The sequence below is a fragment of the Hyaena hyaena genome, unplaced genomic scaffold (genome assembly GCF_003009895.1).
Source record: "Hyaena hyaena isolate Hyena2069 unplaced genomic scaffold, ASM300989v1 scaffold_45, whole genome shotgun sequence".
NCBI lineage: Eukaryota > Metazoa > Chordata > Mammalia > Carnivora > Hyaenidae > Hyaena > Hyaena hyaena.
Window position 1 is genome coordinate 958,546 of NW_024080677.1, and position 23,126 is coordinate 981,671.

The following is a 23,126-nucleotide window of genomic DNA, read 5'->3' on the forward strand; positions in this document are numbered from 1 at the left end:
CTATGTCAGTCATGGCAGTGGGATACAACCCAGGCCTCGCCGATGGGAGGTTCGAGGTGCACGTTCACAGCACGAAAGACTGAGGGGTCTATGAGAGCGCATTGTGCAAAAGCCCAGCCTCTAAGGACCCGGGTCTGCAATTCCCAGATTGAGGAAACTCAGAGAATGATCTTCACATCCGTCTCTTCGATTCCACCAATACACGTAAGGGAGAATCAGGTGCCCCCCCCCCACCTCCTCACACGTGCGTCTAAACCATCCCAGCCCCGTCACGATCTCCTGAGGCATGAAAAGCCCCCCCTGCCCCCCCCCCCGGGGCCATGTGGAGGCAGCTCCTTCTGGAAGCACGCAGCTCCTTCTGGGAGGACGCTGACAGAGATCTCTCCGTCCCCGCGCGTTGCCGCTCGGTGTTAGCGGTGAGCCCTCCGTTTCATCTCGGCTGGAGCAGACCGTATTCATGGCGGGGGGACATCTGGCAGAAACGGCGTAACGCAATGGGAACCAGACGCTCAGTCAAGCGCCACTGAGCGCTGTTTATCCGTGGAATTAACCTTTTGTTCCACATTTGTTTTGCGGTGGGGCCGCGCTGCTTCTGGGTTCGCGGCGCTCCCGGGCTCTTCCGGAGACGCCCCGCGTTTGCTGAGTCAGCGTTTGGCGCCGGGCAGAGGCTGTCGGAACAGCTGACGGCCACGGGCGCTTGGAAACTCTCCAGCGGGCAGCTGACTGCGGCGCCCTGTCGTCCACGAAGCCACCGACGGGCCCAGGTGGGCCCGCGTGCGGATCCCAGGCAGGCCCGACTCCACGGGCTCCCTGGACCTGTGTCTACAAAGCAGGCGAGGCACACGCACCTTCCAAGTGCGTTTTGAAACAGCTTAAAGTGTTAAAGGAATTTCTTGCCGCGGAAAGGTCTCAAAGCATGCGGGCAAAACACCAGGAAACCCTCCGGAAGAAAGAAGGAAAGGAAGGAGGGAGGAGGGAGGGGAGGGAGGGGAAGAGGAGCCCTCACCAGAGGGTACATGCCGAATCAGCAAAGGGCCCCCGACTCCTCCACGCCGCCACCGGCCGGGTCTCCTGCGGGTATTGGTGACCGAAGGCCCTTCTGGTGGCACTGAGCATCAGACAGCGTCTCCCCCATGGCTCAGCTCCAAGAAGGGACAACAAATCCTCACCTGTCAGACCAGAGGCGGCCCCTTAGGGATCATCTGATAGTAGACACAGCCCCAAAGGACGTTTGTTTCTGCCTGGGCTCCTGTGGAGGCCAAGGTGTACTACAGAGAGAGGCAGACTGGCTCTGACTGAAGCAGAAGTCAGAGGCGACCAGGAGGCCCCTCCCTGAGACACATCTTCCACCGTCCCCACCAACACCTGGGTGACGTGGGTGGCGCCTGGATGCCCCCATTTCCTCACTCTACAGAAGAGGAATGGACGATTCTACCATTACAAGAGGAGCGAAAGGAAACGAGCTTGGGGCTGTGGGTCCCCTCCGCCACGGGCACATACTCCCAGCTGGCGGACACACACTGCATGCGGCTGACACATTCTAAAACCACCGCGAGCCCCACATTCAGACAACCAGACGTCATCTGGATGCCATATGTCCTGCATCTCGGAGACTTCATTTTACGTTGAAAATATAAACATCATAATAAGGGAAAGGCTAAATTCATTCAATGCCTATTCAATGAAGGGCTTATTTGTGATTTGTTAATTTTTTTTTTTTAATGGCAAAGTAGAGAGAACAAAACAAAACAACAGGTCACATATTCTCCAAGCAACTTGGGGCCTGATGCCCGCGTTAGGCCTTTCTTAAATAGGATAGCCTTGACGTGTTGAAAGATATATTTCAGTAGAGAAATCAATGAAAGAACTTGATACAATTTGAACAGATGAATAATGTGAGCAAAAGAAGTTCCCCGGCTCTTAGAAAACATTGTTTTGGAAGGTTATCCAGACTTGCAATTTAATACCAGATGTTGGCATCTGGAGAGGCCCTGATTTGACATTTTGGCAGGAGAAATGAAGAAAACAGAAATGGCAGTTAAAAAACAAGTTGAAGAAAGGATTGCTGCAATGGCCCAGGGGAGCAGACCTAGAATGCCAGAAAGCCCACGAGGCTCAAGGGATGTCAAGGGCAGCTTGGGCCCAGAACGTACCGGAAGAGTCTCTGAGGATGAGGAAAAGGAAGGCTCTTTGGTGGGCTCCATGAGGCAGTCAGGGATGGGGGGAAGCAGGCCAGAGGGTATGGTTGGGCCCTGTGATGTGGCTGCAGGGCCGAGAGGAAATGGCTTTCCAAACCTGCTATTACAAGAGTGCGGTTGGGCCCAGCCTGACAGCTCGTTGCTGGCAGAGAACACGGGAGGCTGGCTGACCCGGCCGTCGGCACAGACGGGAACAGGAAGCCATTCCCCCAAGCTCTGGATTCCAGAACAGTCCACCGCAACCTCACTCTGGCAGAGTCCTGGGCTCACAAGTCCTCTTCACAACCCAGACAGAGTATTGATATTGCGCGATCCTATCGGGCTAGAAAGTTATTCAGAAAAAATTCTTTTTTAGGTCCAATTTACGTGCAACGAAATACTCAGATCTTCAGGGTTTGATCAGGTTTGGCACATGGACGCCCTCATGCTCCATACCCTGAAGAAGACCCAGATCATTTCTATCACCTCAGCAATTTCCCTCATGCCCCTTGCCAGTTATTGCCCTTCCGCATGCACACAACAGAAAGCAACCACTGATCCGATTTCGGTCATCACAGGTTAGAGGTGCTTTTCTAGAACTGTGTATAAATGGGACCATATCACGTGTCCTCTTTTGTGTCTGGCTTCTTTTGCTCGATATATGCTTGAAATTCATGTATGTTGCTGCCTGTATCATTAGGTCAGGACTCTGCTTTCTCTATGAGTGGCGTTCCATTGTATGGACGTATCACAAATATCCTGATTTATTGTCTATCCTTTCACCTGGGTTTGGACATCTGGGACACACCCAGTTTTTAGCTATCACATCATGAATAAAAACTGCTAGGAGCAATTGTGTGGACATATGGCTTCATCCTTCTAGAGTACATACCGGGGGTAGAACTGGTGGGCTATAGTGCGCATGTAGGTTTGATTTCTTTTTTAAGAAACTGGTGAACAGATTTCCAAGGTGGTTGCTTAGAAGTTCACGTTTCACGTATGAATAGCACGATAATCCCGTGCTTCAGGCTGTGTGAACGACTGCACCGTTCCACCATGCTGGTGGACACGCAGAGCGTGGTAGTGAGCACGCTGGCCTGGGAGTGGGGACATCCTAGTCAAGTTTCCGCCAAGTGTCTGAGTCTCAGTTTCCTCATTTGTTGAGTGAGGCTGTTCCACAGAGGCCACCCAGGAGTATTTCCTAGTTCCATCTGACATAACGTATCTTCTGTCTCATCGCTGTCTAAGAAGCAAAACAAAAATATATTAGTAATTATTCTCTTTGAAAGCTGATACCTGATTTGTAACCTAATAGAATAACTAGATCTGTCATCTAACAATTTCGGACCCTGGGTTAGTCAATGCCACATTCAACTGCAAGAGCATAAAATCCCGTTCAAATTGGCTTCACCAATAATGAGGAGTTATTGGATCACAGACTTGAAACAAGCCCAGTGGGGGAGGCCAGGGATCAGGCATGGAACCATCTAGGGCTTCCGTCCCCTACTCTGTAGTTCTCTCAGCTTTGCTCTCCTTTCTACGATAGCTTCACCTTTAGTTTGGTAACAAGATGGCAGCAGTTCCGGGTCTTACTTCTACATACAACAGAAGGAAAACTATCCTTCCAGTAGGATAGCCTTTTCTAGAAGTTCCTAGAAACTTTCTCCACAGGCTTTGTTGGCCTGCACTGGGTGCCATGCCTTCTCCTCACCAAGCACTGTGGGAAGGATAATGCCATGAGATTATTGATACAGGCCTAAATTTTGGGGCCAATCTGTGATCCATTAGACTTCCCAGCCCTATTAACAAAGCTGGCATGGAGCCGGTTTCCCCTAAAGCATGAGACTGTGTGGAGATGGAATAGGCCTGCCCAGAAGAGGGGTGTGTGTGTGTGTGTGTGTGTGTGTGTGTGTGTGTGTGTGTGAATATTTAGCAGCATCCACATGGAGCCCTTCTTCACAGGTATAAGAATGTACCACGTGGCCCTTACCAAGGTCTAATGGAATCTTTTTTATTTAAACTTTTTTTAATGTTTATATTTATTTTTGAGACAGAGAGAGGCAGAGCATGAGTGGGAAAGGGCCAGAGAGAGAGGGAGACACAGAATCTGAAGTAGGCTTTGGGCTCTGAGCTGTCAGCACAGAACCCAATGCAGGGCTCGAACTCACGAGATGTGAGATCCAGACCTGAGCCGAAGTCGGATGCTTAACCGACTGAGCCACCCGGGCGCCCCAAGGGCTAATGGAATCTTATAGGATCCCATAGAAGACCCGGAATCAGAGGCAATTTGAGAACTGTGGTAAATTAAATATGATCACAAATACCTTGCAGCTTCTCCTATCAAATAGTGGAGTTTCCCCATCCCCCGAACCTGGGCGACAGAATGGGGCAGAAGCAACATCATGCTTTATTGCCCAGGCTTGCAGCTTCTCTTGTTCTTTTGCACCCCTTCCAACCCCATACACAGAAACTTGGGCTAGTTGCCCTAATGATAAACCACAGAGAGATGAACTCCAGCTCGTGGCCAGCACCAAGGCCCCAGATATGTGAGCGGGCCATCGTAGGGCCCCCTGTTCCAGTCAGACTGCCAAATGGCTGCAGCGACATGAGTGACTCAGGACCCAGCTGACCTCAGCCGGTCAAGAGAATCAGGAGAAGAGAATATATCGCTGTTGTTTTAAGCCACTACCTGTGGAATGGTTGATTATATCACAATAGGTACCTGAGTCAGGAAAACTTACTGGTTTGGGGCACCTGGGTGGCTCAGTCGGTTAAGTGTTCGGCTCTTAATCCCAGGGTCATGGGATTGAGCCCTGTATCGATCAGGCCCTTTGCTGATATATATATATATATATATATATATATATATATATATATATAAAGATCAAAAAAATACAACTTCCCATTTCTCCAGTGGGTGACTGTCCACTGAGCCTATTAGGTACATTCAGCATCTGCTGAGGTACGAGGCAGCCCCTTCCGTATTTGGAGATCTCTAGCAGGATGTTTTCACATGGTGGGGGTGGACTCAGTGTCCTAACGCTTTCCATTCCTCAGCCCTAGCTCCTTGCTGTGCCTCGGGGTCCTAGAGAACAAATTCAGCTCCTCAACGATGCAGAAGCACTTGAGGCATCTGGTCACAAAATACCATCCTTCTCAGGCAAAGCAATCCTAGCTGTCAGCTCATTTCTACTGCTGGAATGGACGACAGTATATTGGCCCCTAGAGGGCCAGGTGAGGCAGGAAGATGTTGCAATGACCAGATGATGCCACGAGGGTATCCTGAAACCCTGGGGCCATGGCCTTCTAGAACATCCCGGAGGCAGGGGCTGGCCAGAACTGTGGGAATACCAACCAACTTGATCATTATAGAGGTGGGCTTCTGGAGAAGACAGTTCAGTCCCCGGTGGGGACTGAAGGAGAGGGTGCTAGGCTATCTGAGGGGCAGGACTTGAGGCCAAGGGCAGGTTCCGTGTAAGGGGGAGGGGAGTATAGTTTTGTGGGGAGAGGAGAGGAGATACTGTGCCCCAAACCGGATCAACAAAGGGTGTGAAAAGCAGAAGAAACGGGCGAGCAAAAGGGGCCAGAGGAATGGGGCCCCCACGAAGGGGAAGGCTGGCGCCTGTGGCATCAGCCTGGCCCGTCAGACAGGAAACTCATGAGCATCCCGTGCCCCGGAGAGGGGCTGGTCCCCGGACAGGGCAGGGGAGGCCACCTGCTTTCCAACATCCTCGAGCGGCCGCTGCCCCTCTTTCCCTCCCCGCTGCCTTGCTGTGGGAGGCCTGCCTCAAGGGTCCCAGCACAAAACCCCCCAGTGGCCGTGGGCCCCAGGCACTCAGGGTGCTGAGTGAGTACATGAACCTGCCCCCGTAGCCCTCAGTCACCTTAGGACCAAACCACATTGCCTTCTCGTCCTGCTGTGAAGCATACTTGAGCACAGATGTCAGGAGGCCTCAATAAATATTTGTCAGGAGAACCTTGCTTCAGTCAAATAGAAACTGCACGTTGACACTCTCAGATGAGATTACTTCAAACGACTCAGCGGCTCCAGGTTCTCCGGGACCCACCCCCACCTCTGTGGGCCTCAGGGGCTGAGGCGAGGGGCTTCCTGGGGGCCTCCCGCCGTGGACTGGCGCGTGGAGGGCCCTCTGGTGAAGACACAGCGTATCCTAGACAGAGGCAATGGAAGGTGTGGCCAGGACCTGACTCCTCTGGTTCCCTGGGGCCCTGCTTCAGGGTAGTGAGGGGAAGCCTCCCCCCAAAGCGCCAGGCTAGATCACAGACAGGCTCAGAAGCCCAGTAGGCCCACAGGTGTGGAGGAGGAAGGTACATCCTGCTGTTCTGGGGGAGACCAATGCCTTCCTCAGGGCACAGGGCTGGGGGGATGGGCTTCACAAGGAGGCTTCCTGGGGGAACACAATGGCATGAGGAATAATGGCACCTGAGCTGGCTGCCAGGAGGCAGGAGACCAGCCAGACAGGAAGACGATGGGCCCTAGGACTAACTGCCATCCAGTTTCCCACCTTCAGCCTTTCTTCTAAGAATGCTCTGCCTTAACTTTCCTTGGTTGGTCCGTCATGATATCACAGACTACTGCCCACAAACTCCGCGTGCCCCCAACCCACACACCCTCAAGGTATATGTTTTTCCTGAGGTTTTTACTCTGTCCCCCTCACAAATGACTATCTCCACACCCCTGGGTCTGAGCATGAGAAAATGAATTAACAAGCAATTATAGAAAAAATATTACTCCCCCTCTTCCTTTAGAAATTACATCAAGAATTCATTGCGAATCTTTCATGGAAATTACAGGAACACGCACAACTTAAAATGTAATGAGCGTCCGAAGGATGAAAGCAGGCGAGTCCCGGGTCTCGGAAGTCTCAGCTCTGTGTGTGCAAAGCACTTGTGAACTACTGGGGACAGAGATTAGTGGGGCCACTACTACCACCAATTGCCTCGACCGATAAAGGTGGCTTTGATAGAGAGACAGTGAGTAAATAGGCAGCTTGTCACCTGGGATGAACCTATGATTTTATTAACTAATCCTAAAAAGTCAGGCCCTCCCAGTTTTGTTTACAGCATCGGAATGTTAAGTTACCAAATCTAAATACAGCTTTTGATAGCAATTCAGGAAAAAAAGTCTCCCCCAAGGAGCCAAGACTCTCTCAGGCGAAGAAACGGAGGTCTGACGTCCCTAAGTGATTTATCCGAAATCAAAGGCATCTATTGTCTTTGCTTTTCAGACCCCAGAATCGCCAGGCTGCCAATCAGAGGGCAGTGAAGCCCAATTCATTTGTTTTGGGCAGAGAAAGGGCTGAGTGCTACGCGGGTGCCAGGAAGTCAGAGTGTGGTCACTGCATCTAGCTGTTTATGTGCCCGCAGCGCGAAGAGGGTTAAATGAGACAAGTCCCAGGGAGCTCAGCTCCGTGCGTGCGTGCAGAGGTACATGCGAACCTCCTGGGAGAGGGCCCTTCGGATGTGTTCCTGCTCTTATCTTGATGGGAGGGTATTCAGTGCCCTTTGCATAACCCCAAAAGCCTCGAGTCTGTCGGCAGTGTGCAAAGGCTGTCTGTCTCCGGGCTACAGGCGTTGCAGAGCAAGCTCCTTTGCAAAGATTAGGCTGTTTGATAAACAGATAAACTTGGAGCTGGAAGGGACTTTAGAATGGGCGCAACTTGGCCCTCTACACTTTTATGCTTTTTTTTTTTTTAATGTATTTATTTATTTATTTTTGAGGGAGACAGAGACGGCATGAGCAGGGGAGCGGCAGGGAGAGAGATTCCTGAGCAGGCTCCGCACTGTCAGCGCAGAGTCCCATGTGGGACTCGAACTCACGAAACCATGAGATCATGAGCTGAACCAAAACCAAGAGTCTGAGGCTCAACCTACTGAGCCACCCAGGCGCCCCTACGCTTTTATTCTTAAACAGAGGAGGGAGTTGCAGCTCAGAGAGGAGGCAGGAATCACCCAAGGGCACCGGCTGACCTACGGCGTGTAGGAGCCAGGCAAGCCCTGGCCGCTGCCTTGCACAGCCTCTCCTGGAGGAAGGCTGGCCTCTCCAAAGGGCCCCAGAGCTCTCCTTCGACCTGGCCCCACGCCTTCTCCCTCCACTCACTGTCAACTGGTGTCCTGCTTGGCCAGTGCGTGAGAAGTGGGAGCCTGGAGCACCTTTGCAGGTGAGCCAGCCAAGTCGTCCGCAGTTCAAGACCTTCACACGCGTACTCAGGGGAAAAAAGTGTCTTAAGGAGCACCAGTGTTAAGAGTCACCTGCGACTCTTGCTTAAGTCCAATCCCCTGGGCCCCATCCCAGCATAGGGGCTTGGGGAACCTCGTTTCCCATTAGCATTTGTGGAGACCCTCCAATCAAGCAGGTCCGCGAAGGCCTCCAGGAACAGACTGGGTAAGTGGCATGTCCACTGCGTCTCCTCATCCCTGGCTCTCAAGTTCTGACGTCAGGCCTCAACCAGCCTTTCCGGCCTGATTTCCTGGGTTTCTACCCATCACATTTCTGTGCTTTAGCCTCACCCAACGTTGGGGCATTTCATAAAACAACATGAGTGGTAGTGGGAGCTATTGTTTACTATGAGCCTCCAAAGCGCCACACAGGCATCATCTTTTTCTTTTTTTTTTTGAAATTTATTTCCTTTTTTATTTTATTCTTATTTTTACAAATAGTTTATTGTCAAGTTGGTTTCCATATAACACCCAGTGCTCATCCCCACAAGTGCCCCTCTCCGTGCCCATCTCCCCCCCTCCCCCCCACCCCCATCAGCCCTCAGTTTGTTCTCAGCATTCAAGAGTCTCTCATGGTTTGCCTCTCTCCCCCTCCCCCACTGTCTCCCCACACAGGCACCATCTTGTTTCAGCGCCTCTCTGACGTAGATGGTGACACGGTCCTCACTTAACCACAAAGACTCTGAGGGATGGGACAGTGGACAGTTCGCCTGAGGGCACAGAGCCCGAAGCCCTCATTCACAGTCTGACTCTTCGCAGCACTGGCTCCAAAGCACAGCCTTTGGTTTTCTGACGCGTATCTTTTTTGGCACCATTTCCTCCATAAAACTGACATCCGCCCTGCCTGCTGTCTCTGCTGGATATTGTCCCTTCATTCAGTTCATTCATCCCTGCCAGCACCCCCTTCCTGTGCCTCTTCCCAGGTACCTCTGACTTTGTGCCTTGTCCTGGAGGTGACTGTGGGCACTTTCCTCAGGGACCCCCGGCTCAGGCCACACCTGCTTGACTACAGAGGATTCCTATTTGGTCTCAACCCTGACTCCACATAGCAACAGGGATGAGAATTCTAAGTATCTGTCAGGTGATGTCACGCCAGCGTTCATACGCTCCAGTGGCTTCCCATCTCCCTAAGGGTCAACTCCCTCCCCGTGGCCTCCACTCAGTGCTCGTGTCTGACCTCGCCCCTACTTCCCCCGACAGCTTGCTCACTCAGCCTGCGCGCGCTGCTCCTCCTCCGACATGCCGTGCACACTCCTGCCTTGGGACTTGCTTTTCCTTCTTCACAGAAAGCCCCAGAGAGCCACGTGACTCACTCCCTCACCGCCTCTAAGTCTCTGCTTAGATGTCGCTTTATCGCGGAGGCCTTCCCTAAATATCCAATAGAGGAAGAGAACTCCTTCGGGCCTGCACAAGTGGGAAGGCCAAGGCTCAAGGAGGGAAGTTCATTACCGCCCGTCACGCGTGAGCCAGTGACAGTCCAGCCTGAAATCTGGATCCCCCAGCTGCCCATCGGTCCCTTTGCCACTGATCTCTGTGACCAGGGGTCCCAGCAGCCGTTCTTCTTAATGCATGGATTTGTCTGATTTCTGCACTCATGGCTCTGTAATCACAGGTGGAGGAGGGTTTCATGTCAAAGCCTTAATTTCTTAAACATAGCGGGGAGGGAGTAGACAGAAACAAGGGACATAGATACAGTTGGATTCCCAGGTCCTTCAGAATTAAAGAATCAGTCATTGATGAAGGATTAAGCTTTGCTGCCGGGCATCCCCCACCCCCGACAGATCCATATTACATGGAGGCTAAAGCAAGTAGAATTTTGAGGGCCTTCTATGAGCAAAAGCAAACTAAAGGTCACCAATAAAAATTAGGTTACAAACATGAATACTTACTTAGAAAGCTGGTAAATACCATACATACTCAAAAGCCTAAAGACGACTTTGCATTTTTAGTGATGAACTGCACACAGTATATATAATTACACGCCTGTATTTTTAACCTACATTTTTATTCATTGCTTTTTGGTTGCACTTTACTTAGTAATTGTGTTCAATAGACATAAGAGAAAGCTAATTCACTCTTTCTTCTAGCATGCTATTTAACAACTTTTTTAATGTTTTATTTATTCTTGAGAGAGAGCAAGAGCACAAGCAGGGGAGGGGCAGAGTGAGAGAGGGACACAGAATCAGAAGGAGGCTCCAGGCTCTGAGCTGTCAGCACAGAGCCTGACACGGGGCTCGAACTCACGAACTGTGAGATCTTGACCTGAGCTGAAGTTGGACACTTGACCTACTGAGCCCCCCAGGCGCCCCTCCTCTCGCTGCTTGACTGGAGTTTGTTTATTATTACTGAGTGTTGCTGTGCATTAAACTCCTGATTTCTCACCAGATATACTCGCTTTTTTTTTTTAATGTTTTTTTTATTTTTTTCTAGGAGAGAGAGAGACAGCGTGAGCAGGGGAGGGTCAGAGAGAGAGAGGGAGTCACAGACTGAAACAGGCTCCAGGCTCTGAGCTGGCAGTCAGCACAGAGCCCGACGTGGGGCCCGAACCCATGAACCGCAAGATCGTGACCTGAGCTGAAATTGGACACTTGACCTACTGAGCCCCTCAGGCGCTCCTCCTCTCGCTGCTTGAGTTTGTTTCTTTATCATTACTGAGTGTTGCTGTGCATTAAACTCCTGATTTCTCACCGGATACACTCGCTTTTTATAGCACCTCTATAGGTCCACATTTATAGACACTGAATTGTGATGACTTCTATTTCACACAAGTCTTGTTATTGAAAGAATAAAATATGGCGCATTTATAATGATAAATGATGCTTTATGAAGTAAAGTCCTGGCAGGAGGGAGTTTCCTTCTACTAGACATCATTGAAATGGAATCTTCTGTCTCCATTGTATATACCGGATGATTCGGCACACTTTCCACAGGCCGGCCTTTAGGCCCGTACGTGGGCAACTTTGCTTCTTCTCCAATCCCCACAGACCTCCGGTGTTTCCTGATTAGACCTTTGGTCAGCAGCTCTGCGTCCCGACAGCAGGTGAGTTGACGCAGTAGTGAAAGCCTTCCTGGATGGCATCTTTACATCAGAAAGGCTAGAAATAACTTCACTGCACACAGGAAGGACAGCACATCACAGACATATCCCATGAAGCCCAAACTAAGGTCATCCTATCTCAAGGTCCTCTTACCCAAGGGCACAATTGCCCCGGGACCAACTTTGATGCCATTTGACAGCCCTGTAGGTGAGATGGAAGAGAAGGCAGAATGGTATTTCATAGTGTTCTTAACCCATTGTGGTTAGAATATCTGATTTTTGCAAATTTTACAAAGACCAATGGCAATGAGAACACCTTGGAAGGGTCTGTGCCCATGAGAAGCTTAGAATTCATTAGCCTCCTGTGAATTCACCCCTGCTCGTAAAGCAAAGTACTCCACTCCACCTACCTGTGTGAGAGAAATCTAGCCAGTTTGGCCACTGAGTTAAATCCAGGGAGAAGAAGCTTCCTCGGCCCCACAATAGTCTGTTCTCCTCCCTATAAAATAACCTCTGAAGTTCCAGGCAAGAAGTCAGTTATGGAACAAAACCTTGATGAGTTTAAATACAAAGGACTACTCAGAGTCCTGCTGAAAATATTTTGCCCTTGTATTGCATTCTCAGTGTTCAAAGTTCTCCACCATCATCTATAATCCTCGTGACATTCCTGTAAGGCAGGTGGGTGGCAAGGATCATTCTTTTCAGTGTTGGTTCAAACAGAGCCAAAATCTGGCTAATGAACTATAATCACCAAGTTATAAAGAAAAACACAAACATTGACATTGCCACCTTGGCAATGCTTTCTGCTTACCCTAAATACCGTCTGATGCCTGGTCTAATTGGGGAATACAACTTAAGAGCACTATTTTCACTGGATTGGTGACAACTACTTTTAGAAAAGACAAAATTTTCAAGCAGGGAAGTATCACTGGCTACCTCCCTGATACATCTCTGTTTATCCTCTCAGAGGGATTATAGAGTGAAATAGACTGAAGATGAAAGAGTGTGATTTTTCCATTTATGGAACAGTGCTGTTTCTGTTAGCCAAGAAATCGTTGATACACATCTGAAGATAAATAGTTAATAAAGGTGTTTGCATTGCAACATCTGTTGCCATTCTTGGAAGCGAGGACTTAATTGCAGACCAGAGCATCACATCTTCAGAGGGTTTGTAAGACAGAGATTGATGGGGGTCACCAGGTTACCCAGAAGTAAAATCCCAATCCTTATCTTTAAAATGCAGTGTCCAATTGATTCTCTCTGGATCATTACACACAGCACATGGAGGTAAAGCCAGGAGAGGAGGGGTCAAACATTTTCCATTTCAAAATGCTTTCAAAAGAAACCAGGATGATGTTCTGATTTTGGTGAGGAGTCCTGAAGCGAAGGGACGGTCAGGCTGAGAGATGGAGACAGCAACGTTACACTGATGGTCACATGTCCTGCCTGGACACGCGATGGAGAGCATCTTCACTGAGAGGACACTGTATGCTTTCTGCCTGAGAGTCCAGACCACCGAGACCTGGAGCAGCACGGTGAAGTTTCAGCCTGGAAATCACAGGGGCGCCCTGCCATTAGCAATCTATAATGTCAGAAGAATAAAGGAGATCGATGCTTCTATGACTAAAATGTGGTCACCATTGATAGTGAGAGGTAGCTCTTCAGCTGAGTCAGAAGAACTGAGTTCTAATCAGACTGCATCACTAAATAACCATGTGACTTTGAACAGGTCGCCTTCCTTTCCAGGGTGCCATGACTCTCTCTTTAAAATGATGAAGCGGGGGCGCCTGTGTGGCTCAATTGGTTGAGCAGCTGACTTCGGCTCAGGTCATGATCTCATCATTTGTGGGATTGAGCCCTGCATCGGGCTCTGCACTGACAGCTCAGAGCCTGGAGCCTGCTTCAGATTCTGTGTCTCCCTCTCTCTTTGTCCCTCCCCCACTTGCACTCTGTCTCTCTGTTTCTTAAAACTGAATAAAAGTTTTTTTAAAAATTTAAAAAATAAGAATAAAATGATGGAGTGGACGAAATAATTGCCAACATGTTTCTCAGAATTTGAACTCGAAAGCCTGTTATCTTTATCTTAATTGGTACCCATATTCTGAGTCTTAACTGAGTATCTGTCCTGGAACTGGGGCCCCTGAATTTGAGGACCCATCTCCCCAAAGGCAGAGACCATCAACAGAAGTGGTCCAAGCCCTTTCAGAGGTACCATGGACCAAAGGACCAAGGAATGTATTCTCCAGCTCTGAATCTTAAATTGATGATCTGTAGCTTCTGAAGGAAACCGATAAACATAGCTCTAGAATTTCTTTTGTAGATCTCAGAAAATCCTTGAGAGGTGGTAGCATCAGCAGAAGACAAAACACTACTTTATCCATGAGAGCTTTAGGAAATGAACCTGTGGCTTCCTAGAGAGCTTTAATTTCACTAGGCTATCCTTTTAGAACAGACGTGTGGATGAAAAGTCAAATGTGAAAGCTAACTCCTAGGACCCAAAACACCACGGAAGACAACTAGATGAATCTGCAATTCTATTAGACTTCTTCCAGTTGAAGAAGCCAAATGCATTCATGGCAGGGTCCTGTCAGAAAGAAAGGTGTGAGAAAACACTAGGGTAAGTTTAGTGCCATATTTTATATGCTCAGAAGAGACACTTGGGTGGGAGGGCTGGGGAGGGGTCTACAGTTCGCTTTCTCTTTGTGGCACCTAAAAGCTCAACACTTACCATCCGGGATTCCAAAGGCCAAAAAAATATCAGAAAGGGCTTCCCTGAAGAATTCTGCCAGCCTCAAGGTTAATTACCCTTTCTTATTAAACTAAACTCTTTTAAACTCATTTTTAAACTCATTTATATGTCACAATGGTCAAGTCAAGAATTTCGTATCTTGTTACAAGGCTCACAAAATGCAGTGCTTTGTGTAAAAATGGGGAACAAGATGTTAAGCCGTTCTGTAGCAAAGTTTACTGAACATATTTGTGATATAGTTGTAATGTAGAGTATTATCCCACTTTTTAAAATGATTGATTTGGTGGGGGGATGCCTGGGTGGCTCAGTGAGGGTCCTCAGTAAGGGTCCTACCTCAGCTCAGGTCATGATCTCATGATTCCTGAGTTCGAGCCCCACATCAGAGGCTCTGTGCTGACAGCTCAGAGCCTGGAGCCTGCTTCAGATTCTGTGTCTCCCTCTCTCTCTGCTCCTCCCCGATTCACACTCTGTCTCCCTCTGTCTCTCTCTGTCTCTCAGAGATAAACAAATGTTTAAAAAGAAAATTAAAAACAAAATAAAATAAAATGATTGACTTTTCTTAATTTGGAAAATCACCATTTGAAATTGTTACAAAATTCATTAATCCGATGCTTACCCAGCCTTTAAAAAGCCATTTGCAGAGAAGAAAAATGAAATGTATTCACAGTACAGCTCTTTGCTCCTTTCCACACACATGCACTGGCGTGCACACGTGCGCACACAACCCCCCCCCCCCCACACACACACCCCACACACACATTCAAATTCCTCCATAACTATTCTCTGGTCTTCTCCAGTCACCTCATGGTTTGTTGCCTTAATTAGCTTCTACAGATTCTCAGCAGTTTAGGAGAGCTGCAGAGGGCATGTTTCCATTTAAAGGCTAAGATGCTTTCTGTTATGTGGTTATCTAGTAATATACTGATGCTGAGTTGGATTGCAACCCAAGAGAGAGGAGACTCATACCAGCAAGGCGGCTTGACTTCAGCTTCCTTTTCCTTTCTTCCCAGCCAGGGTGCTCGAGGCTGGCCCAGAATGAAGTTTAGCATATTGTGCCAAGCAGCCAGAGAATGGACTCTTCAGTGCTTGAACTAATCCTCCTCTTTACTAAATAAGCAAGTCAAGCTTTGGGGGTAGGAGTGGAAGGAAAATTATATAATTTGAGTTAATTGGTTTGGGGCTACCCCAAAGCCCCAGCTGTCTTGAAGAGAATTGTTCGGTCTTCAAGACCCAATTAAAGACATTCAGCTGATGTAAAATAGATTTTAGTCTTTTTTTCAAGTCATTGTCAAGAGACTCAGACTCCATTCCATACCAAAAAAATATCCTGTAATCACAGCCTTCCAAAATGCATCCTGAAAACATGTCTGGAAATAGGTATATCTAGAAGCATGGGAGAATATAAAGACATGCTAATCAACTGGTTTATTTTACAAGTTCGAGACTGCAGTCCCCAGTGATAAGACGGGAACTCCTTTCAACAACTCTTCACGCACTATAAAATGTGTGCTAGCTAATCAAATCATTTGAACAAATGGCCCAGCCTCTATCTTTCTTCCTTTAATAAGGATTGGTTGGACAAGTTTGAGAAACTCCTGTCTGGCCTTTCTAGACCTGAGACAAAGAGTCTGCCTTCCATTTTGAATGATCAATCTGTAGGGCATGGCCATGGTGACTTAACCTGCAAGAAACAGCACTTTGAGTTTCTAGGTGTCCAGACAGACCAAGAAGTGTTGCATGTTAAAGTGATCTGAGGTGTGCTGGCCTTTTATTTCAGCAGCTTAGGTAAACGGTGCTGAAATGAGATTCTTTTGATAACAGCAAACTCATTGCTTTTGTAAGGCCTACACCACCCAGAAAGAAATTAGAAACAAGAGTTCGAAAGTGTAGAGGAAATGTACAGAATTGCTACTTGATCCAGTAGTTGTTCAATTCACATATGGCCTGAGAGCACACCATGTACACAGCACTGAAAAGGAAACAGAAGTGAGACCAAGTCCATGTCCTCCAAGAACTTTGAGTCATACAGGGGTGGGAGTGGATGAGGGAGTTGCAGAAACACATGGAAAAGTTGAGAAAAACAAAGGAGGGGTGCGGATGCACATGCTAGAGGGTAAGAGGAAGAAGGGGCCTTATCTAATTAGAGATTTTATAAACAAAGTGAGGTTCAAGATGGGTCTTGAAAGCTCAAGATGGATCTTAAAAGCTCTAAGTGATTCCAGCAGGCAGAGGAATCACTTACAGTTTTCAAGTCTCCTTGAACATCATTTTGTAGGGGAGCTTGTCCCAAAAGGAGGGAAGAAAGGGATGAAGACAGAAAGGTCTGAAGGGAAAGTCTGGAAAACATTGAGCAATGTCATCAACATGCAGCCAAAAAGCACTTGTGGGGAACAAATGGAGCGTGAGTTTGAGACCTAGGTCAGGTGCAGATCCAAGGCCTTGGCTGCCCAGGGGAGAGATCTGTACTTCATTTCAAAGGCAATGGGGAGCCATCTAAGAATCTGAGCTGAAAAATGGTGGGATCATGACAACGCTTTCACGAAGGAGGCCTGAGATCAGTGGGTTGTGTGGGAAGAGACAATGAGGGCCTAAGCACGAATAAAATCCCAGCTCTAAAGAGCAAGCCAAGAGTGTGGAGAGTGTGAGCCTAATATGGGTAAAAATAATCTATCCAATAGGAAACCAAGGCATTCTGCCTTCTGCAGCCACCAAAGAATTGATTCTCTTTCTTTTTTTTAAGTTTATTTATTTTGAGAGAGAGCAAGCATGCAAGTGTGGAAGGGGCAGAGAGAGGGAGAGAGAGAGAATCCCAAGCAGGCTCTGCACCACCAGCACAGAGCCTGATGCAGGGCTGGAACTCACGAAACCGTGAGATCATGACCAAAGCTGAAGTCGGACGCCTAATCGACTGAGCCACCCAGGCGCCCCAGGACGGCTTCTGAAATAAACAAGATGCTTTCTTGGGAAGGGGCTTTTATGCATTTGAGAGAAATGATTGAGCACCTGCTGTGTGCTGGACACTATCCTAGCATTTGGGATATATCAGTGAATGAAACAGACACAGACCCCTGCCTCCTGAATGAATAAGGAGCTCTCCCAGGCCCTCAGAGTCCCCTTCATAAAGAGCAAAGACAATGGGGAGTCTCTACGAGCTTCCACAAGCACAGCCCTGCCTCTAGGAGACTATAGCTGCCCAGCTGTCATATAGATTAGGAAGTACCAAGACTGCAACACATCTCCACGAAAGTGGGGACCCTATAAGGAGGCAAGCTTTCCACAACTAACCAGCAGATTCGGCACACAAAGGATGACATAAGATAGATAGGCATATCTCAAAAGCCAGGGGTTGTTATAGGCCAGGAGCAGAAAGACCCAGAATAGGAGCAAGTGAAATCAAGGGCCTGAACTTATATATTAAAAAAATAACAGGGGCACCTGGGTGGCTCAGTTGGTTAAGCGCCAACTTCGGCTCAGGTCACGATCTCACGGTTCGTGGGCTCAAGCCCCGCGTCAGGCTCTGTGTTGACAGCCAGCTCGGAACCTGGAACCTGTTTCCGATTCTGTCTCTCTCTCTCTCTCTGACCCTCCCCTGCTCACGCTGTCTCTCTTTCTCTCTCAGAAATAAATAAAACATTTAAAAAATTTTTTAAATAATAATAATAGGAGAGGGAACTCAGCAGAAAGCAGCACAGAAAAGGAAGGGCAGAGTATTGTAGTTTAGCAAAGTTTGTCCTGCAGAAGGGCTCTGGCTACAGACAGCTCACCCAGACCCCATGCAGGTGTCATATGGAGATGGATCTATCAGGCCATCTGACATCGTGCCCTGGGACCTAAGGAATCATCTTAACGTCCTCTCTTGCCATGAAACTCTGCTTACCATGCAAGAAGCTGTTCTGATTGGCTTCCTTGGGGAGCTTGCCTACAAAGAAATGATGGGCTGGACATGAGTTTCCAATGCCCAGGAAAGATCAATTCCACCCAATGGGTGGATCCATCCGATGGATGAATTGAAAGTCCCTCTATACATCAGCTGCCAGTAAGATAGGTGCCGTGAGCTGGACGCTCTTGGAAGAGCAACAATGACCGGACCCTAGAATGGGGTGACTTCCCCAAAGCACAGCCAACCCTTATAGGGGTCATTATGTGCAAGGTACTGTTGTGAACACTTCATATGTACGACTTCATCTTCTCCTTACAACCCTCCTAGGAGCTAGCAATCATGATGAGTCACAGCTGATGCCAGGTAACCTGCTCCAGATCACGCTGCTAGGAAGTGGTAGAGCTGAGATTCAAGTCCAGATCCTTCTGGTGTCTGCCTACACAGCTCGGGGATCCAGCAAGCCTCCCTAGGATTCTCCTCTGTTGCCAGCTCTCAGGACTATTAACGTGCAGTCCACACTGAGGTGAGTGTACTAGGGGTCCTTCTGACCCCCCATCCCTTCGCTTTAGCAGAAGCGTTTCACTGTAGTCAAAGACCCTCTCCACTCATGTATGTCATTTGATCCTTGTTAGAATCCTGAGGAAGGCAAGGTAGGGATCATCGTCTCCTTTTGACAGGGAATACAGAGATTCAGGGAGACACAGCAGCTTGCTGAGATGGCTGGCATGAGAGAGACCTGCCTCCAGAAGTCATGTCTTCTGACTCCCAATGGGGGGCTCTTTCCAACAGCTCTTTATGAATGGGCCATCTTTCTCTCATTGGCACATGTATATATTGGCAACGCTGGTGTATAGCAGAGCACTCGGCATCTAGGAGGTCATCGGGAAGACTTTATGGACTGAAATGAATGGCATCAGACCCACATCTGTATTCTGAGTCTGATCCTAACCTCAAGGGACAGTCTCTAGGAGTGGGACCAGGGAAGGAGCCTGCACGAGCAGACCATAATAAGCATAAAATCTAGTGCTTGTTTAAGGCTGTCTTGGCCCAGACTTTTCTCTAGGTACATCGTGTGTATTATTGCATTTAGACCTTATGGCAACCCTAGGGCAGGCAGTACCCTTGTTCCCATTTTACAGATAAGGAACAGTGAGAACGGGAAGCTTTGGTAATGTGCCTACAGCCACTGGGTCAGTAAGCTGCAAAGCCGGAATCTGATTCCAGATCCTTCTCATGATCATGCTGCCCCTCAGACAAGTCGCTACTTCCTGTCCCAAGAAATCACTTTCTTCCAGGTGACCCTTTAGAGGCCCTCTCGGGGCCTCAGTCTCCCCATCTGAGAAGTGAGGGGGTTGAACTCCAAGCTCAGTACAGCCTCTGATTCTCGAATAGATTGAGGCTGACTTCCTTTGGAATAGGGCCCACTGGCCACTGGAAATACCTTCTGCACCTGCCTGTCTTCCTACTTATGCCTTCTTAGTATTTTGCTCAGAAACAGTCTCTATATCTGAAGACCCTAAGGACACCGAGCAGGAATTCCATGTAGAACTCCTCTGGCTCCTAAGAAAGAGGCGGAGTGTCCCCACACAACCTGATGAGATTAACACGTCCTTAGGTGGTAGCAGGAGCAAGGACAGAGCTGCCTCTGTGGGGTCCTGACCGGAGCCCCTGGGGGCAGCGGCTCTGAAGTCTGGGTTTAACTCCTCTTCGTGGACACAGGGCCCATGGTAAGTGGGCTCCCATCAGCCGGGCCATGGGGACCCCGGCCTGAACGCCTAGCTCCCCTTCTCTCTCTTCTCTTCCCACCCATTTTTGTGTGTCTATTTACCCGGCTGAACAATTGCGAAGACTAAATTCTACACGGCTTTTATTATTTCTGCTCCTTCATCTCCTCTAAGTCAAAGAAGTGGAATTCAAAGCAAAGCCATGAGGCGTCCATCTTCCAGAAAGTTCAACAAGGACAGCAGGTTATAGATGATAGATAGCACTCGTTTGTCAACACCCAATGTAATAAAAACAAGCGTGGATGACACGCCAGCACTGAAGCTTTGCATCTGGTGGGTTTTACCTGGAGTAGGTGTGGGGAGGCCACCTCAGAAGCCAGGTAGGGCACTGCCCTCTCCGAGGTAGAAGGCCATTTTATTAGGGCAGCCTCACACCCCTCCATGTGGTTCTGGCCCATGGCCTGTAGCAAAAGCTGGAGGGGCTACAGAACCCTGGAGAGAAAACATGTATACCTACATTCAATCTTTCAACAACATTTATTGAGCACCTACTCATGCCAAGTGCTGTCCCAGGTCTTGGAATGATAAAAGCAGAGAGAGATCTCTGCCTGTATGGAGCTTACAGATTAGTAGGGGAGTTAGATAATAAAACGCACACTGACAGGTAGCAAGAGATGCTATTGAGGGAAACAAAACAAGATAAAACAGAGAGAGGAAGAGAGAAAGGGCAGTGATATTTTAGATTGCGTGTGTTAGGGGAGGTGACATTGGAATAGATTAATGATGTGAGCAGTGGGAGTGTCTGGGATAGGCTGTTCCAGGTGGAGGGAAGAGAGAGGGGAAAAGCTCTGACCGGTGTGGAGTCAGCTGCTGGTGGCTGGAACGAGTCGGGGAGAATTTAGGAGACGCCACCCCCAGACCTTCTGGTTCTGGACCCATCACTAGGAAGAGGTGAGAACAAAGCATTTGATCTTGGGAGGCTGTTTCGGGCAGCGGCTCTTCCTATAAAATCTTTGATCTCATTGACAATGGAGCAAATTACTATTCATTCAACTACATATTTACTGCCTTTCTCTTCATTAGCTCCCAGGAGAACTTCTACGCCCAAACCAAGTCAGTCCTGTTCTTCAGAGACCATTTTATTTGTGTTATAAGAGAGAATTATTTATTTTCTTCCTGGTCAATCTGTAAGGAATAAATGTCTCAGCAGTGATGTGCTAGTAAAGACTTAATTACTGGATCCCTGGGGTAAATATAGATAGATGATAGATAGATAGATAGATAGATAGATAGATAGATAGATAGATAGATAGATGATAGATAGAGGATAGATAGATGATAGATCGATAGATCGATAGATAGACAGGCAAGTTTATTATAAATTTTACTGATATAAAGAACATTCAGGGGAGCCTGAGTGGCTCAGTCAGTTAAGCATCTGACTCTCGGTTTCAGCTCAGGTCATGATCTCACGGTTCATGAGTTCCAGCCCCGTGCAGGGCTCTGCACTGATGGTGCAGAACCTGCTTGGGATTCTCTTTCTCTCCTTGTTTCTCTGTCCTTCTCCTGCTCTCTCTCTCTCAAAATAAATAAATAAACTCAAAAAATTGTTTTAAAGAACATGAAGCACACAATTAAAAATAGCAACATACACAATACTATTTATTGTAAATTTCATATAGCCAATGGAGTCTCACAAAATGCTTCCACTTATTGCTACTGAAATCTTGATATGCAGCCACTCTGTGACAACAGTTGAAAAATAAGTGTAGTTCTGACACGAATTGATATTTTCCTTTAAATTAATAAGTAAGATGGGGCGCCTGGGTGGCTCAGTCGGTTAAGCTCCGGCTTCGGCTCAGGTCATGATCTCACAGTTCCTGGGTTTGAGCCCCACATTGGGCTCTGTGCTGACAGCCAGCTCAGAGCCTGGAGCCTGCTTCAGATTCTGTATCTCCCTTTCTCTCTGGCCCTCCCCTGCTCATGCTATCTCTCTCTCTCTCTCTCTCTCTCTCTCTCTCTCTCTCTCTCAGAAGTAAATAAAAAACATTTTAAAAAATTTAAAAAATAAAAAAATTTAAAAGAAATTTTAATTAAGAAGTAAGACAAAAGCAAAAAATAAAGATATGCAGCGACTTTACTTTTTCATTAGTGACATAAGAGCCTTCCTTGCTGAACAGAATAATAGTTTGGAATACTGGAAGAACATTCCTTGGGCTTGCTGTGCTACTCACAGTGTAATGGCCATCGATAGAACACACTTTTGAGTTTCATCTGAATTATTAATATCTCTTTATCACATTCTTCTGTCCAGATGTCACAAACAACAAGTCACTCCCCTGATATCTAGTGTTTGTCCATTTCCATGGTACAAATAGACCACGACTAATTGATGCTCCCGACATGATGTCACAGAAGGTGGAACTGGGAAAAGATGAACAATAATACGGCATCTTCACCTAACATGCAGATCCGTAGATGTTAATGACCTCAGGAGCACGGCCAGTGGTACAATATGGTAAAATGATGAGGAAATAATGAGTTTTGAGTTTTGAGTTTTTAAATATAATTTATTTAATCACAAATTCCTCTCGTTTAATAATGGCTGTACTTAACAAATGGCCAACAGCATTCCTGAAATTTTAACAACTCACTATATGAGTTGGTGATGAGGCAGCCCAAACACTCCCCAGTCTTAGTGATATCTGGCCCTGTCTTCATAGCCGGTTTTGAAGTTTCAAGGTCATGCTCACTCGGGCAGCACATATACTAAAATTGAAGTTTCAAGGTCTTTGTCCCTCTCCCATCCTTTACCCAGGAACTGGTGTGAAATAGACAACTATTCTAAAGGCCTTGATACTGGGAGGGGCCCTAGCACCTCACGTAGACACCCAAGGTTCACAGCTCACACAATGCAGCTTGGACACACCAGTACTGAAGTTCTGACCTATCGGCGCTGGATGTGTAGACACGGCATGTCAGGGCTGGAATGGATCTGACGAATCACATGAGTCCAGCCTCCCAAACAATGCCTTCCTTTTGTACCCAATTTTAATCTGTTGTTAACTCTATTACGAATAACAAAAATTGAATACCACCATCGCATTTTGAAAGGAATTATAGTAATTAGCGAACCAGGCACTCTATTCTATTTGCTAAAGATCCCAGTGCAGTGTCTTTTGTGCTACTGGTCTGGGTATTTGGAGGACAATGCGCCACAAAGCTAGTAAAGCTGTATCATGGAGTCTGCCTCACCCTGAGCTCCTGGCTTGTGGAACTACACCAGCTACACCTCTAATGAGATCTACATGCGTTTTTTTCT

At 47.8% G+C, this 23,126-nt stretch overlaps 1 long non-coding RNA gene across 1 annotated transcript; it reads right to left on the reverse strand.

The window, feature by feature from the left end:
- Positions 1-1,705: 1,705 nt before the first annotated feature.
- On the reverse strand, positions 1,706-9,717 carry LOC120230677. The gene is made up of 3 exons (XR_005528112.1): positions 9,624-9,717; positions 3,070-3,420; positions 1,706-2,520 (listed from the first exon to the last, which is right to left on the reverse strand). It is a non-coding gene; the product is annotated as an uncharacterized LOC120230677 (long non-coding RNA).
- Between the last annotated feature and the right edge of the window lie 13,409 nt (positions 9,718-23,126).